The 17,890-nt window shown below is 41.9% G+C and overlaps 1 protein-coding gene and 3 long non-coding RNA genes across 7 annotated transcripts in view; 3 read left to right on the top strand and 1 right to left on the bottom strand.

Moving 5' to 3' along the window:
* The window catches only part of LOC111245965 (chorion peroxidase-like), a 94,670-nt gene extending 82,053 nt beyond the window's left edge, over positions 1-12,617 (bottom strand). The window contains exon 1 of one of the 2 annotated variants that reach the window (XM_022795027.2): positions 12,053-12,617. The gene's annotated coding sequence lies outside the window, so the exon portion shown is untranslated. Of the gene's footprint in view, positions 1-676; positions 991-12,052 lie in introns of those variants that run through there. The other variant, XM_086981775.1, reaches the window with a different exon arrangement.
* Positions 1,155-2,710, top strand: LOC147757682 (uncharacterized). The gene is made up of 2 exons (XR_015322370.1): positions 1,155-1,287; positions 1,939-2,710. It is a non-coding gene; the product is annotated as an uncharacterized LOC147757682 (long non-coding RNA).
* The window catches only part of LOC147757679 (uncharacterized), a 35,890-nt gene continuing 26,506 nt past the window's right edge, over positions 8,507-17,890 (top strand). For both annotated transcript variants that reach the window (XR_015322371.1, XR_015322372.1), the window contains exons 1-2: positions 8,507-8,755; positions 8,943-8,987. This is a non-coding gene — a long non-coding RNA (uncharacterized LOC147757679). The remainder of the gene's footprint in view (positions 8,756-8,942; positions 8,988-17,890) is intronic.
* On the top strand, positions 12,818-16,627 carry LOC147757681 (uncharacterized). Of its 2 annotated transcripts, none has more exons than XR_015322374.1 (3): positions 12,818-13,905; positions 15,363-15,472; positions 16,544-16,627. It is a non-coding gene; the product is annotated as an uncharacterized LOC147757681 (long non-coding RNA). The 2 variants fall into 2 exon arrangements; XR_015322375.1 differs by having other exon boundaries at positions 16,550-16,606.

Below are 17,890 nucleotides of genomic sequence, written 5' to 3'. Positions count from 1 at the left end.
GCTATCTTTGCCAATTCAAATATTGATCCTGGAGAAGCACGCCAAGTGGTAGACCTGTGCCAGCATGACAAACAGACATACCGATGACAGTGATGATGCCGTCAACGATAATCAAGAACGTGTCGGCAACATTTACATGTTTACCGACGTCGCCTTCAGGAGCTACCGTCATCGCGACGGCTACAGGCAAGGGTGGCCGTAATGATGGCTTTCGTTGCCGCGACAGCAGTTCAACTCATGGAGGTTTAGAGCCCTCGATAACTGCTTTGCGGTTTCGCACTTCGCCAGTAGCGTGACAGAACGTTGACGACTGGGAATATACGAGAGTAGTTCTATGTGCCATATTATTATGTATTGCAGCTGACTGCCAACAAAGTTGTCCGACATTTGCTGTTTCACATTCTGCCGTCTTCGACTATTTGCTTCCTTCCACCACGCAGACACACACAGCGATGTACGATATTGTATATCCGATTTGGTTTCTTGTGCCCGAGCGTCACAACGTCAAAATTATCATTATTACACCAAGCCAAGCTGCAGACTAGAACAACATTGAACTCAACTACGCTCAAAAGTGCTTACGAAACAACAACGATAATCATTATTCGTTATAGTAAATATCGGCCTATATATAAGCTACTCGGTCCATACTCGCTGCCAGACCGTTCTCACTTGCCTTTCCTAGGAGTAGAAAGGATGTCCAGTACGTTTATGACCGACAGTTAATACACAACAGACGCTCAATGGCCATAGAAAGCGTCTTGGTTGCATCAACAATTGAAGACAAGGGAGTCGGGTGAAGATCGCGATTTACATCACCGTGCCGTTTGGTCGAAATTGTAACACACAGCTTTAGTATGACCACGTAAAGACATATACGCAAGTTATCTAAACGATTGTGATCGTGACTTTAAGACCCAGAAGAGGAAAAATACAATTCGAGCATTTGAAAATAAAAAATCACGCTCTCATGGAAATGATGCTACTAAGAATGACTCTCGTAACGCATATCGCAGTAGCACCATGCTGCAACGTGACCCTTCTCTTCCTCCTTGTCAGCCCTCCTTCTATATGCATGAAGCACATTGAATCGTGTTTGCATACATGCCCTAACAGAAAAGAACGTACATCGACATGGAGCCGACCTGCCTAGACGTAATTGCGCGTGTGTGTTTCACTCATGGCGCTACTGTCTTACGCTAGCTCTAATAAACTGGTCATCATCGCTAGCCAAACAGATAAAAGATTCCATCCGACTGAGAAAATTTTGCCTCAGTGGCACAGTGGGTAAGTTAGCCAGACACAAGTTAGGATCGCAGTTGTAATGCAAATTGCATTAAAGTTGTTGCGGACGACTGACGGAACGGGCCTATCGAGACTAGTTCTGTGTCCGAGACGATGGCTGGACAGCGACGACACTAACAGCTAAAGCAGTATTAACGCTTAGCAACAAGGAAAATACGTATATCCAACCAACGACGTGTACTAGAAATAATCGAGCTGAAAGTATGGTCACTCCAACCATACACGTCATCAATTGATTTATTTCCGTGTCGCTTTTCTTTGAATTGGGCCTATAAATAGCAAAGCCTAGATTGTGACGGAAGCTGACTAAAGCAATCTTAAATTAAATTAAATGTGTCTACACGCCTATTTACATACTCATCAAGGATGACTAGCAAATGCTCTCATCTCGTATGCATGCGTAATATATGCATTGTTACCTCACTGAAGGTGATACGACTGTAACCTCCTCAATATATGGTAGTGTCGTTTAGCAATACTGAGGCCGACCAGTGTCTGACAAGTCATGCAAACGAGATGGACGGACGAAATCATACTGTGCAGGCTTGCTATATTGCTTCATATATATAACAACCGTAATGATTCACGTGGCGGTATGACATATTAACCTTTTGACGATCGATTCCTCAACAGATCCGCTACGCTTGACGTTGAGTAACTTTCGGTATCTATCATGGTGGCGTCTTCCTCTATGCCAGCGGCCAATACGTTTATGATGATTGCTACACGGCTATGATATTTTTCACGGCTTCGGCAGCTACTGCTATACCACGACGCGGCTATCGTCAGGTCCAACTATCGCCAACGATCTGCTGCTGCTTTTCGACCTGCGGACGTCACTGCTGTTGTCACTGAGACGTCGACTGATCTCGAACCAGACGAAACGATAAAATGGCCCCCGGGCGTATCGCGGCTTAAGCGGAACTTGGGGCCCGAGCCACAAAGCGAAGACATTGACATTTTCGACCGCTTGCCGCTGATACCACACTACCACGACAAAGGTAATGGCGGTTGTTCCATCGGCGCTTCCTTCCGTATACCCGACACTGTGAAAAAGCCAGTGCTGCAGCTTGTACGCACTTCTGTCGAAATGCGCCGATTATTATTACGTCTACTTTTGTTATACCGGTGCTGATGAAACCCGAGGGCCCCGTCAGTCTATAGCGGCGGTCATGTAACGGCCACGCAAAGGACTGCCCGCTCCGAAAGTCCTGGCCCTCCCCAGCATGGCCTCCTGCTGGTCCATTTATTTTTCTATAATTGTGTTCGTCCCAAATGAGCTCCTGCGGAGAAAAGCAGCACGCGACTTACGGTTGATGCTTCTGCTATTGGATTTAATACTTTTGCATAGTGGCGCGTTACGAAATCCAGCTTTAAATAAACTTTATACCGGTACATACGACTAGGTGTCTGTTGTGATTCTTGGTATCATGCTAACTATATCATTATACTATGAGAATAATCGGAATATCCAAAAGGTTACTCGAATCTAGGTTACGCTAAAATGTCAATCAGAACGCTTGTGTATAGACAATGACTTTCCGACTCGTCTGTAAAATGCTTCAATTTTCCAATAACGATTGGCTTTTTTTGTTTGTTCATAATATTAAAAATAATACACAGTACTTTTATTACTTTATTATTTATTTATTATTAATGATATTTATTTTTGAAGTACGCTTTATGATACCATAGCACTAACGCCGCTTGTTGTAACTATATTATTATAGTTATTTACAAGGTCAGCAATAAAAAAAAAAATAGTAACAGTAAGAACTCCAGTGAACGGACGCTTCCAATGTAATGGATTAGTTTGATGTAACGGAGCAACAATGAGACCGATCTGCAAATTTTGCATCGTAGATAAACATCTACCATACAATACCTTACCATAGATAGTGAACATTTGAAAACATATATCTAAAGGTTCTAAGCCATCGGTATAACATGATTATCATTATATATACCACAATTGATAATAATCATTCCATCTAGCCTTCACATGTTTATAAACATGTCGATACGATAGGAAAGCAAACCTTAGGCAGAGGTGATTTAATCATATGCCAGGCCATATTAACTTTAATTTTGATCGGAGCGGTAGTAAGTTGCGTAACAGGACGAACGCCAGGATCGAATGGCGAGGAGCCACGCCGTTGTTGTCCGGCGGTAGTTGCCCACTTATGCTTAATGGACGCCAAAATCGTTCTCTTGCGTCCGCCACGATCATTCCTTCCTTTCCTGACGCTGATGGTAGTGGTATGAATTTGTTAGCCGACTGACGATTAGACTGCTGCGATGATCGCCATTGTCAGTACTTCGAACGAAGAAGAAGAAAAAAAAAAAAGAAGAATATGTGTTCTCACTGTTGATGCTGCTGCTGCTGCCGCCAGTTGGAAGTTTGATTACCGTATGTGGTAATGCAGCTGACTGACAGACTGGCTGCTGCCGATGCTGGTGACTCGGAACTCGCCCCGGGTGGCCGCCGCATAGCCGATTTCGACTTCCCTTCATGCCAGGGCCGTCACTGCTTTTACTTTCTTTTCTTTTGAAGTTTCGCCTGGCATTATAAGCATATTCGGACTTTTTTGCCGTTGACTAGTTATCAGCTAATTAAAATTCTTAAAGCCGGAAGGCGTAAGGACGAGTCCGGGTCTTGGGACTGTAGAACCGCTTGCCCCAATTTCACGGAGCAAACGCAAATCGATGCGATAATAAAGTATATGAAAGGGTCTTGCATTTTATAGACAACGACGAGCATGGCAGCGAGGATTACTTGCTCTCTCGACGATGGCCCCTGATGCAACATGAAATGTGACAAACGCACATACGTACGTAGAAGGCTGAAAGGTCCTGCTGCATACCCAATCGAACAGGAACCGTTCTAATGAGAGAGCTTTTCGCCGCAGTATCTAGCCAAAAAGTAATGGTTGATAACTCGTTTTTTTATTTTCCGCATGGATCGTGGTTTGAAAAATGGAGGCGTCTGCATATGAATCATTAAATCGTTCCTACGCTTGTTATATTGTTTTGTACGAATTCTCTCTCGCTACGCCATGAGTACAAAAATGGCACCGATTTTTTCCTTTGAGACCGCTCGCGTTGAAGTCGTACGTTACAGCGTCGATTTCGTTCCTGATTGAAACTTTTTAGGTCCTGTGTTTTTGTTGACAGCATACATAGTTCGTACGTATAATATAGGTGTAACCTAATATCCCAGTTAGGCAGCATATTGGAAAAAAACTTGGCAAATAATAGACATACGTTCGAGCCTTTGTAAAGTTTTTGCCCATTTATAAGGAGGATGCCAAGTCTTTTCTCTAATATGCACCGTCAAAAGAAACGAGGTCGTAGATAAAAGAGCGTCTCTCAATTGTTTAGTTTCTGGAGCCATGAAGAGTTCTATTTTTGTCCTATAAAAACCCATTCCACGCCGGGTAGTGTTCAAGCAATTTAAAGATGACTTGAGTATCTAAATAATGAAAATGTAAATATGTTGCCAATGGCGTAGTCGAGATGATACGTGGCTCTCGGGTGTCGACGTGTGTAGTCATAGCATCTCACGGAAACAGAGCATTGTATCAAGGGATCGAAGATAGAACACCTTTTTGGTTTAAAATTAGGCTGTTCTGAGTCGAACATTCAAGATGGCTAGAAGAGAGTTAATCAATTCTTTATCATCATAATGAAGATCACCACGTTTACTGATAGAGCACTACATACTTATATCTATACATTGCATATAAGATAACTATATACACAGAAATGTTTTTGACTTGCCTAACTAACCCCGTACCGCCAGAAAACCTCAAATATGGCAACATACTGTAACCTGTTGCATTCTCTGCAGCAATCAGTAATATTTATCACATTATATAATGCCATTATAGTCATATGTTACTAACAGCATTGTGCTGTTTTTTTTGAGGTTCCTATCACGATTAAGATGTAGGAGGTTTTGGTAATGGACTCTGCTGTGCGTTGTGCTATCTGCCGGGCTGGGCTGACTTCGCTCTATTAAATCTTCAGCATACATGAATGCCACAGCAGGCTAGAACAAGTTACGTCACTGATTGTACTGAGAGGCGCTTATTAACTGTGGCACAGACAGGCGGAGACCTAGCTGATCCGTTCTTACTGGCTTAACCGCGCATCGTTTCTGATGACCATTTGAAAGAGGTTGTATCGACGAACGGACCAACCCCTCATGCCCATCGAGGGTACGAGCATAAGCGCAAGAGCCAGAATGAGCCAGTCGTAGTGCTGCACCAGCCTCGACTCGAGGTATCATTATCATACTGTTAGAAATAGACTAATATAATACAACTGTTTTAGGAGATAGCAGGACCAATAGTGGCCATTTTGTATGGCTGACATAAAAATTTACGTTACCTTGTGTCGGTGTCAGTATGTTTGCCATTCCTAATAAGATTATTATTAAATACTGAAGTAGCAAAATGCCGTGCGATATGGTAATGCTAGTAAGGACGATTGAATTTTGAAAATGCGATATACATTTTAAGGATCTATCGTAAACGAACGTCCACATGTTTATGTTTAGGAATAACCAGAGGATTATGTCTTGCAGCCTTACCTTTAACACCCTCAGTTAGAAGCAGATACTAGGGGGTCAACGGAACTGGTCTAATGGGTACGTTTAGACGTTTTACGAACATCGCTTCTTTTTATATATATATATATAAAGCGCGCGATATAAAAGACTGCCCTACACTGTCGTAAAGAGCCGTCATCGACTGGCGTTCACGCGTACTTATCTCACGCAGTGCTTATCTCAACGCTATTACGTCGATGTTAAAAAATGCCCAATTGTTTTCATTGCCTTAAGTTTGAACCAACTATATCGATTATACTATGTTGACTATACCTACCTGTGGCATTTTCGCTTCTTTGTGAATGACTAAATTTGTATAGATAAAGAGACAACCAGAATAATCGACCAATATCTCGTCCATTGTATTGTTATACGTGCCATTCTACCGAGTGCATTGACAGGGTAGCTATAACGGCGGCTGAAGTGAAAGCGGTGAAAATAACGTAAGACACATAATGACGGTACTGTGATTGCAGATTTATGAAAATGCAGTCAAACAAAATGGCGCTTAGCACACAGACACGTACAGACGTATTTGGTGAGGGGACAGATTGAATTCGTTATAAATGTCTGAGGTTTTAATTGGCAATCAACGGCAATTGGGCACCGAAGTGATGACAGTGGCAGCAGGTCTTTACGAGTGGTCTACAAATAACAAACACAAGGCACAATCTGTCAGCGCGTCGGTTCTTACGACGCCTGCAACGACAACGCTGCTGATGACTTCGTCGTGCGTCAGTTATCTGCCGGCCTAATGGTGGGTGAGTCTGTCGAGTAACGAACTCGGTTCGTATTCGATAAACAACAACAATAACAGTATGTCGTTGGTTTGAGTAGAATAAAATACGACTATAGTAAATAATTCTCTCATGGTCAAAGAGAAAAATGCCCGAGACGACGACGACGACCGGCTATTGGCGCACTCGTTGCTTGATTTCTCTCATTTGTCAATACCTTTGATAGATAGGCTGGCACCAGTAAAATCCCAAGATCGTTAAGATCTTAGTGTCACAGATTGAAAAGAATTTGATGAAAACTAGTATTTTCACATTGTGTTAATAAACAAGACGGGCGGAGTTTGTAGAATTTATGTGCTCGTTGTGAGGAACGTTCTATCGTCATTAAAAAAACGTTCCTCATAGTGCCTTAGTAGGGCAACGACACAGTTCGATGGCGACCTATTACGCGAAGTCCGTTGAATTTATTGAAAAGTTAAAGGTCGAGCAAATTCGGATAATATTACATTTTATTTAAAGAATGAAGGACCGGACTGGTCATCAAACAGCTATTTCGGTTTGAGGCATATTGGACACCAGCTATTGCAAAATCAAATAGGAATACGACGGCGCCGTCCGATCAGGTTTTCTAACCACTTTTATAATAAAATAGCGATTAACTGTAACAGTGAAAGTTGTTGAATCATTTTGCGCCTGACAGGCGTGGCCTAAGGACGACTGTGTTAAGGTGAATCAAATATAATCGATTTCTTTTTTATTGAAACTGCGGATTCAAGCTTTCCCCATACTATATACATATTAATTAATATTAAGATGATGCATAAAATGGGTAGGCAAACAAATTATTAAACGGGTATGTTGTAATCAAATAAACGACGATGTGATATTGAACAAAAAGTCTACGGCCAATTTGTCTTTATCGATCGAAGCCTACGGTGAATGAACTACGTAGACGCTGCACAAAACACCCTCTTAATACCATGCATAAGAGTCAGAGTGTTCTAGTCATAAAAAAACCCTAAATAATTTCTTATTTGCAAAAGCGATAGGTGAAGGTATATAAATAAATAATTTACGATGATTTTTCCGTAGCTTTTCTAAATCAATTGTAGATAAGAACGATTTGAGCCAAATAGTTATATGGATGGTATAGTTTTTTCTAGTATGGTTTCTGCGTGTCAGTGGAACACCGGCTAGATCTTCATCATAATGCAACTGATTGATTAGCATCAGTATACTAGTAGTAGTTGTCCTCGTCAAATTTATCGTTAGTTACGCCCTATTTCCCATCCAATATTACACTATTACACCTCGAAGTCGTAAGGATTCTCCCCCTCTTTAAAGATGTTTTTAAAGAGTCAGGTTTGTCTTATCGAGCACGATAGGCGCGCACACCGTAGTATGAAACGACTCTGTGCCTGTGATCAATGTAAATCAATGAACAGCATAGCGTATTACTAACTGTCCTTGCCGGGACGTACATAGGGACGATTGTGCTTTTTGTAGCGTTTAGATCGCGTCATAAATACGAGTATTTTCGTTTAGATAAGCTATGGGAGCCGGCATACGGATTCAATAGCGGTAAAGCTGTCACGCGCGCGTCTTTCCGCTGATAGAGAGCAGAGGGACGCACGCCGGCACTGGCAACGAATCTAGACCAGTCTCAATCACGTTCGTAAGCGTTATCATTTCAAATACACACAGGCACACGCCAACGTTTCTGACATTTTTATCGCTAGTGTATAATAGCGTTGATAATGATAAACGAAACCGAAAAAAATACCATAGCAAAAATATGGTAAGATATATATATATATAGCGTCGTTATTGCTCATAATAACTTGCACCTGTTTGCTCGATACCGATTCTTCGTAGTAACTACTAACGGATGACGATAGAGCGCATCCGCAAGTAGATCTGTGCATGAAATAATAAACAGATGCGTATCTAGTGCAAGTAATAGTGCTATGGTGGTTGTTTTTCTTATGGAATATGGACAAAACGGACTCGGTTGTTGCGCTATTGACTGGTCTCTCCTCTATTCGTATTGATTAATGTACGGGAGAGACCTTTCCTGGACCGCGATTTTCTTACTTTCAACGTACGAAATGATAAATCCTTTATCAAGTTTGTCTTTTCGTTTTTTATTGCTTCCTTTGTTGTCAATTAATTGCTGTCTGCCAAGTTTATCCTTGGCGATGATAAAGGATCATCAGGAAGATAAATGATAGACGAGCGGGTGATTAAGAAAGAAATCGTCTTCTTTTGTGTACTTTTTCTGTGTACAGATTGGCTAGCCATTGTGTTGTGGCGTGCCTCGGCATCTTTGAAAGGTCAGTGTGGTTATCGTTCGTGCACGTCGCTAACAGGATACCTTTTTTCGCTGTTTTTTTTTTTTTTTTTTTTTTTTTTTGTAGCTTTTTTCTTTTGGCAATAATGTGTCTTTCAGTTCGTTGCTATAAAAAGTGAAGACGATGTTTAAAAATCTCACGAGTTCTCGGCAATCCTTGTTTTGTCTTAATTTCTTCGAAGACTACTTCGACAGGGTCGAAAGAAGGTCTTTTTTTGCCTCGACTATTCAGCTATAGACAATTACGTGGACGTAATGGTTTAATCAAAACATGAAACCGTTGACATTGATTAAGCCGTCTGATATTTGCTCGAGCATCAGATCATTTAAAAACAAGGTACAGACCAAAAAAGTTGACGAAGTGGCATGCACAGGTATTGTTTTTTTAACATTTTTAATGAAGGACTTTTTATGCCGTCGCTGATCGGTCCGGAACTCAGCCAATGAGACCGTAAGTAATTTTTGATCAAAATGTCTTTCAAAGCAAAAAATCCAATAAATTAGCAACGGAATCATTATCGCACTTGGTAACTTGTCATAGCTTTTTCTCTGCATTCTAAACTGCTTTAACGTTGACTTAACTTTATTCAGATGTTAGGTAGAATTAGTAATCCTAATTAGTAATTAGTAAATTAGTAAAAAATGCCCACAAAATCATTCATGGCACAGGCTGCTAGCCGTCTGCCTTCCAAAACGTCGTCCCCTATAAACATGTATTAATAGAAGATATATAAATAGTTCCCTTAGTAAAAGCGCTTTTTAAAGCGGTTCCCATATAACAATGGTACGGCTTTCACATAGCTAGTACCATGGTGCCCGGAGTACGAAATCTATCTGGGGAAACTATTGCCTCGTGAAGTGTACTGTTCATATTTCTTATTAACTTACGTGACGGTGTAAAAATAGATCCCGACAAAAACTCATATGAATTTAATAAGATCACAGTACGTATACACTCTAAATATTGTTACAATTGGGTTTATTATTTGACGCGAAGGCCACAATTTCAGAACTTTAATTCAACGGCAATTAATACGCGAGCAGTGTCTAGCAGTAATGAACATCAGATTATGTAGCTAACCCAAATGTGCTGTTTTTAGTCGACTCATGCGGAATTGCTCAAAGAATAGACTTTCCGATACGCACCGTTTCTATATCAAAGGTTTCTTTTTTTCATCCTGAACTCTGTAAGGCTGTTGCGTTCTCTTCGCAAGAATCAAATGGCTTTGTCGATTTGTTTTTCTATCGGAACAAAGAAACTACGTAAAAAAAAACATGAATGGATATTTCAATGCAGGCTAAAGGCAGAAATAGAGTTGTTATAGAGGACCAAATTGGAGATACTCGTAAATGCTGCCACTCAGCTTCTTTGACTTCGGTTAGTAACGTTTGGTAGATCCAACAATGCCAAAATCGTTTTATGGCGAACACGTACGGTTGAGGAGTACGAAATTCAGCTTTTTAAAAAATAAATGCAGTACATACATTGGATGAGCTATATCTCGATCAGTTGTATCGTTGTCAACTGCTCGAAGTTGCAAATTTTCGGAAGCAAAACATTACCTATGCGAGATCAACGATTCCCAAAGTAACGAGTTACAATTTGATACTGAAGACTCCTCCATTCATATCATAATTTGTAGATGAGATTTACGGCAATTTGTGGAGCGTGCTTTCAGCGTACGAGGCTTTATCTTCTATCTTGAATCGATCAGTCGTTCATGCTCGTGGATTGACACGTGTTACGAATAGGTGCGACGAACGATTTCGAAGTACAAAGGTTACAAAAGGAATAGCGTAGCTTATTTGGTTCGCCGTCTGCCCCTCGCGAGTCAACCAGACTAAAGCTAGAATAGTACAGCGTATCAGAGAAATCAAGGTAGCAGTTAATGCACATACGTATAGGCAACAGTTACGAATTCGGCTTAATCCGCTCGTACATTGTAAGGTTTACTAATTTGGACAGATGATGCGGACTAATAGCGGTTCACTGTTGTGAAGGTGTCCCTTTAAACGATCTATAGGAGTAAAGTCTTTGAAATGATTAGGTGTTTACTATACAATACTTCAGGATATCATCTTCTTCACACTATTGAACTATTAGGAATATGACGTATGGGATCATAATGCGGCAAATTGTTTATCGATATTTTCGCTATTCAGACGTCCGCTCAAAACTCTATTGTGTGTGTATTGTTTTGTGTGACGTTAAACTGAAGCCAGCAGTTAGCAAGGTTTGAGCGTTGTGCAGAGCCCGTCCATAAGAATAATAATAGCCCTTGGCAACTGAGCAGTCATATTATTATTTTACGTTAGGTATCCGATATTTCGAAGAGGAGAGCTTCCAGTGATAGCGAAGGCATACTTCGGCTCTAGAAAGAGCCGAAAGTTGGGAACTTCAACGCGCCCCGCTGCGGACGGCCGAAGCAGTAGCGTCTTTGCAGCTGTAAGAACCGTTAGAAGTGGGTAGAAGATAATAGACAGGCTTCAGCATAAGATGCCATCATCGCCGTCGCATAACTATTCACAACAACAGGTTGTAGTAACTAACAGGCTTTTTCGAAGCAAACAGGTGTCAACAGATTATAGTCTTCACGCACCGGGAGCATAGCCTCGAACGCCAATGAACTAGACAATAGAGATAGCGATTATTCGACCCGTCCCCGGCCTGCCTGTCAGTCAGTCAATCAAATCCGCCCAGAGATAGGCAGTTGTAAGGGACGGGACTGTTGACTGCTCTGCTATGAGTCCTATATCGGACGATAAACTGGAATCCACCGCAGTTAGAACGTATACGTATAAGCATATCCAGAATGAGTAACCCACAAATAATAGCAATATTCACTATCCTAGAAGGCGATGGCCTCCATTGATTCACAATAATTTATATCCAAAGGTCAAAATTTTGAGCATCCTGAGACACGCTCAGCCTACAATCCCTAAGAACAACACGATTTGCCAATCACTCACACACGGGGAGCACACAAAATACAATCCAAGTAGTACGTACACTCCGGACAGCCAGGCCAATCACCGTCACTAACCTACCTGTGGTCAGCGATGCGAAGCTCGCCTGTTGTTGTTTTGGCTGTAATCCTCTTTTGAAATTTAGCAAGTATAGAAAAACAGATGGCAGATCAAACAAACACTCTACACGACTGTTGTTCAAGGTAGAAGATATTGAGTTTGGACCTCCGTCTTATTTCCTAATATGATTACTATAAGTTGCCCGCTTTGTAGAGCACACACTGGACACCAATAGAACGGGACGAACTCAAATGTAAATTAGGACACGGAACGCAAGTCTACGATGCGCATACGAATAGAAACGGCTGATCGATACAAAAACACTATGAAACGAACTACACCAGACAAAGTTCTCGTTAACACTGAGCAAATGTGGGTCAGAGCAAAGACTTTCTAGTGGCGAAGGGGCAGACTAGAGGTAGCAACAGCTGCTGCTGCTGCTGCTGCTGCCGCTGGTCGTCTTTGTGGTATGGTGCACTGCCACTGCTGCGCGAATCGGCCATAGTAAACGTTTTTCGCTTCCCGCATCGCTTGGCTCTTCGTCAGTTCCCTCAGCTCCATAGCCGCAGACCTCGTCGTCGTCGTCATCGGCAAAAACGTCGTCCGCAGGGCGACCACTTCTCCTCCACCGGGGGCAGCAGCGGCTGCGGCAACGACGACGTTGCCGCCTCTGCCACCATCACCACAAAGTCTTACCGCTGACTCTTGCCCGCTTCTGCTGTTGCCGCATGCTGCTACTGCCGTTGTTGAGATGCCTTCTCAGTTACCATCGCCCCTGCAAAGACGATGACCAAAAACGTGCAGCTACAAACCAAGGAACAAACGAAGCCCTCGACCGCACGCGTTGCTGTAGTTTCCCTTCTACCGCCGTTGCAGACATCGTTGTACCGCAGTGGCCGTGGCCACTGCAGTCGTCAATTTTCGATGATTGCCGCTTTGATGGAGGGGCAAGTATGCCGATAGTAATGGCCTTAGTGGCGGCGGTGGCGGCGGCGGCGGCGGATATTAATCGGTGTTACAGTACCGCGTAGGCTTCACTGCGGTGAAGACAAGATCAGCCAAACTTTTCTTCTGTTCTTAAGGGGCCCGTAATGGAACAATGTGGTCGTTGCCTCTAGCGGGGCACCATTGAGCGATAATATAGGAGGACGTTTAGTGAAAGAATAACGGAAGTAAACGTATCAAAGCAAACCAGCCAACAGACAAATTTAAGGTAGTATCCTACTAATCTCTACTTTTTTTTTGCCACTGATATGTGCTGTACCAGCAGCAGGTAGTATACACATGTGATTGATTTGGTACGGCAAAGTAAACAGGCAAACTCCGATCTGATTATATCTACCATTATATAAGGATCAGCGGGATGGTGGGCAAACTCTGAGAGGTACAACGCGACGCCATGATACCATAAAGCCATCACATCGCTGATCGACACGCAGCCACAAATAACAGTAGTAGCAGCTAGGCCAGCAGTTATGCGCATCACCGTAACAGGACCTAAGAAAAGGGGTGCGATCTCAAAAACACAGGCAACTACACCAACAGCAAGATCGGAGGTTATTGCCACACGGTGACCGCAGTTGGTATCGCTAATCGTAAAAAAATCGGGTTTTCGTCGTGGGAACAGCAGAGACTCGCCACAATCGCCTATGCATAGAGCAGCAACAAACAGTATGTAGACAACAACTACAACAGCGATGGTAACAGCCACGGCAAACCAGAATTGCGTCGGAAGATCACGAACAGCAAACATCGACCAGAGGTCAGGAAAACGGGGAGCTAAGGATGTCCGCCCCTGGACAGGCAAACAGTATGGGCGATCTTCTTAACAAATTCCGAACGAAGTAATCAGAACATAAACGCTGCCATTAAAGGTAAACATGAAAGAATTTGCGAAGAAAATATTATCATGCTTATTTTCGTTCAGGCTGGCCCAATTTTCGTGTGGGAATGGGCCGCGCAAGCGGAACGTAGGCTATTTATTCAAACACACGATGAACATCCGGCTGTTATCTACCTTTAATTAAGCGTCATGTCTGTTCTGCATGCTTTTTGTGGAGACGACTAGCTGTCTGAATTAGGACTTAGGTCAGCATGATACTAAAATTTGATTAGATCAAATCTATCCTCTTCAGCCTGGCTTATGATGTAAGTGCTGCCATTACTGTCGCAACCCCGAAGAGATTCTGAAGTACATTTGGGAACTCTATCGTTATGCTTTAGATAGAGGCCAGCGGCGTGCGTGGCAAAAAAGCGACAGAGAAAATGTCAGTTAAACAATGCAAAGCGCCTCCTCCAACACGTGCTGTATGACCTACTAGCTATTTCCAGCATGGCTAACGCCGATCAAACCCCACGATTAGTACCTTTACAAGCGATACCACCGGCATAATGATCTAATTTTAGAACCAAAAATGTTCTGAGTACTTTTCTGAAACCAATCCCTTTCATTACTGTTTGGTCTTTTAGAAACGAACGCTCCGTGTTGCGACAATATTCGTACCTTCCCCAAGAGGGAAGTTGGAATTCAGGGCCCGCGCTTTTTATTTCCTTGAACACTTATATCTCTATCGATTTTTCCGTTAATTAAGAAGTAAAACAGCGTGTAATTAATAGCTGAACATTAATAGTGGGCTTGCTCATAATAGCCACTTATACAAAATGTAAGAGAAATTATTTACGAAATGTCCAGGTACTGAAAAGTTGAGGGTTAGGCTGTTGTCCAGACGTTTATCTGCCTGTTTGTCGGATGGCCAACAACAAGTACAGGCAGTACCTGTCTTTGGCCATCGCCGTAATTAATAAATACATGCAGGACTTGGTGGACGCAAGATCGTTGTTATGAGTACGTATGAATGTGCGATGACTTAAGGCGAAGGCAAAGCTCTTTCTGATTCGGGAGGTGTTAACATTAGCAGTTGTCCGAATAGTAGGAATCGCGGCAACGACAGCGGAGGCGGTCGTCATTGCAGCAATCGATTCGGGTCTAATGACGCCCTGTGGTCCCCCTTTTCATAGGGTTAGCAGTCGATAATCTAATGGAAGGGCCGGTAAACAGAAAAACTTTAGTTAATTTATTATCCGTTGAGTTACAGCAGTGATCGTTAACCGCACAGTCTCATAGCGCGTACATTTTTCGTATGGCTCCGTGGCTTCTACTGTTGTTGTTATTATAAAAGCGGTAATTTTTTTCAACTGCTAACCCGCAAGAGTGCCGGCTATAGCAATAATATTAAATATCGTGTATATAATAGTGGTCAAAGGCATATAGATTAATCAGCGTTTCTATCACATTCGTTTTTGATTCTGGCCTGCACTCAACGGTTGGAAGTAAACACAAAGTGCACTGTTCAATTTATTGTACGGCTCATACGAATAGTAAAAAACCAGGAGCGACTTCAACATCAGCTTGACCCCAGTGAGTGGTCAACTTTGAGTGCGGTAAGTACGAAAAACATAACGAGTTAATTGACCTGTGTGTATGTGTATGTACGTGCATCCGCTGTTGTACGTATCATAAATAAATGTAAATGGTGTCCTCACGAACTTTTCGGCGTCTAGCCGCGATTCGTGTAGTTGTAAATAAGGAATAAATTTCACACACGCATTGTGTATGACTATGTTTAACTAGTCAAAGCCAGCGTTGAGTGGATTTATTTACAGAGTTTCCTATGAAGAGGCTATTTGCGAAATTGCCAAAATCATAATGTCAACGTTAGATAATATAATCGTTTATCTCTAGAAAAACTGTCTGTAAATGGAAACATTTCTATACCCTTCAACAAATGAAAAAGGTCATATATTCAGCAGACTAGATTCTAGGTGTCGTCGTGCATGAATTAAGCCTTATTATCTGATTGTGTTCTGAGGTCTGAACAGAACGAATCACTGATGATTCGTAACATGTGTGTGATGCAAATTTGGATGCGATGATACTATTGATAGATAGATAGAATGACAGTAGGAATCTATTTTTATTTACGCAGATCAGTCGGTTTCTGATTTGCTGGACTTAGAGAATCTTTGATATATGCGTAGTTCGCTAGAAGCCTTAATTGGCGTTAACCTTAAAGATAGCCGATAATGAATTGGGTTGATAAAAAAAATCGAGCGTTTTGCCGGCTAACTAACATGTATACTGGTTGAAAGTCGTCGAAAAAATACACCTCGTCAAGATCGACTGCGCGCCAAAGATGCTTTTCTTTTGCAAGGGCGTAAAGCGTGGGCTTTAGATGCGACAAATGCGCCTTTGATTATTTGGATGAAACTAAATAAGTAATTACTCAATCTGCTTTTTTGAACATGATAGAAGTCATGAACATGTCTAATGTTCATGACTTTCTATCATCGTAATAAGTCAGACCTCCGGGCATGGAACCCCAGCCAAGAGTTCTACTGGCGTACTGGCGTATTTCGGAAAATTGTGGTGATTTATAAACCGCAAGATAGCTAACAACATTTCCTAGTTCCTGTGCTTTGGCGTTCTGAGTTTTACACGTCGTTGTTATTTAGTTACAGAGGTTGATGAGAGACGATAGCTGTTGTATCTCCTGTATTGTAGAGCGAGCCTACAGAAAACCCACAGCCTGTGTCAATGAAATACGTAAGTTTATATATATGTCGTACAAGATGAAATATATAGATATGTATATGAGAGCGCCGCATGGTTGCCTCCTTGTTTGGGCCGAAGCAGTTATTTCTAGCTTGACTATTAAGGTGGAATCATTTTTTGTCATAATATTTTAATAATACTTCATATTTCCGTATCTACGGAACCATAACGGACCATTATACGGACCATATAAACAGACCATTCTTTCATAATTGATATTTTGTCTCCTTTACTATCTTCGTCGATATGCTCCTATCCACAAACGATCGACCTCAAATGATCCATTAGCGTAGGTTAAATCAGCGCTTCGTATTACTGAAGTAATAATGATTATGAGCACTGGCCATAGCATTGATTGCTCGATAAAAATATATTGTATGACATTTCTATTATTCGGTGATCTCTGTAAAACGTATTACATTACTATAGGATTAGATGTCGTCTCATTAATACTTGGCAGATATACGTATGTGCGTGAATCGTCACAGAATTTTTATTGTATGATTGACACTTTGGGGATTGTCGAAGGATAGATTGAAACAGGCTGAGAAACAAAATGACGAACCTTGGAAAGTCGCTATCCCTATTGAACTTTGAATTGATGTACTTAAGTTGTCGTGCTAAAATACGAAACAGTCACTGCAACGGTGCTCGTGATGGTATCCCGTCATGGCGTCAGCTTTCGGCCGTCGGCAGCAGTTGAATGTTGGTGAACACGCATCAAACCTATCTTAATATTTTCATCATACATTTATTTGTATCGAGAGCTCGAAATGTTCAGGTGGATTTAGGGGTTGCCGGTTTCTTTTAGCACTATATGCTAGTAGTTCGACGTATATGTAGAAGGTAAGTTCTCTGCTCAAGTGGAAAGAGATACGTATATGGCCCTAACTAAGAGTAGATTCAATATGCAGCGTATTTGTAATCCTAGTGCCATCACTATGATATTATGTCATTAGGTGACAACGTCTGAAGCGCAACGTATTTCGTGTCAACGCTTTCCCCCTCCCGTTTGCGGACGAACAGGGAAGAAGACAGGCGCTGCTGTATCGCGCGATAAATACACCAGCGTTTCCGGTGTGCGGCAATAGTTCGTTCTTTTCCGAAAAAAAAAAAAAAAAAAAAACTTTAATATCGAAACGGAAAGCCAATTACACTTGACATTATCCAAGTGTTGCAGAGAATATGGGTGACGCTAAGGCTACGAAGCTAGCGAATATGTCACGGTTGCAGTAGGCAACAGTGCG

This window comes from Varroa destructor, unplaced genomic scaffold (assembly GCF_002443255.2).
Source record: "Varroa destructor unplaced genomic scaffold, Vdes_3.0 BEIS01000002.1, whole genome shotgun sequence".
Lineage (NCBI taxonomy): Eukaryota > Metazoa > Arthropoda > Arachnida > Mesostigmata > Varroidae > Varroa > Varroa destructor.
Note: the sequence above shows the minus strand (reverse complement) of the source record. Positions and strands in the feature narration are given on the sequence as shown.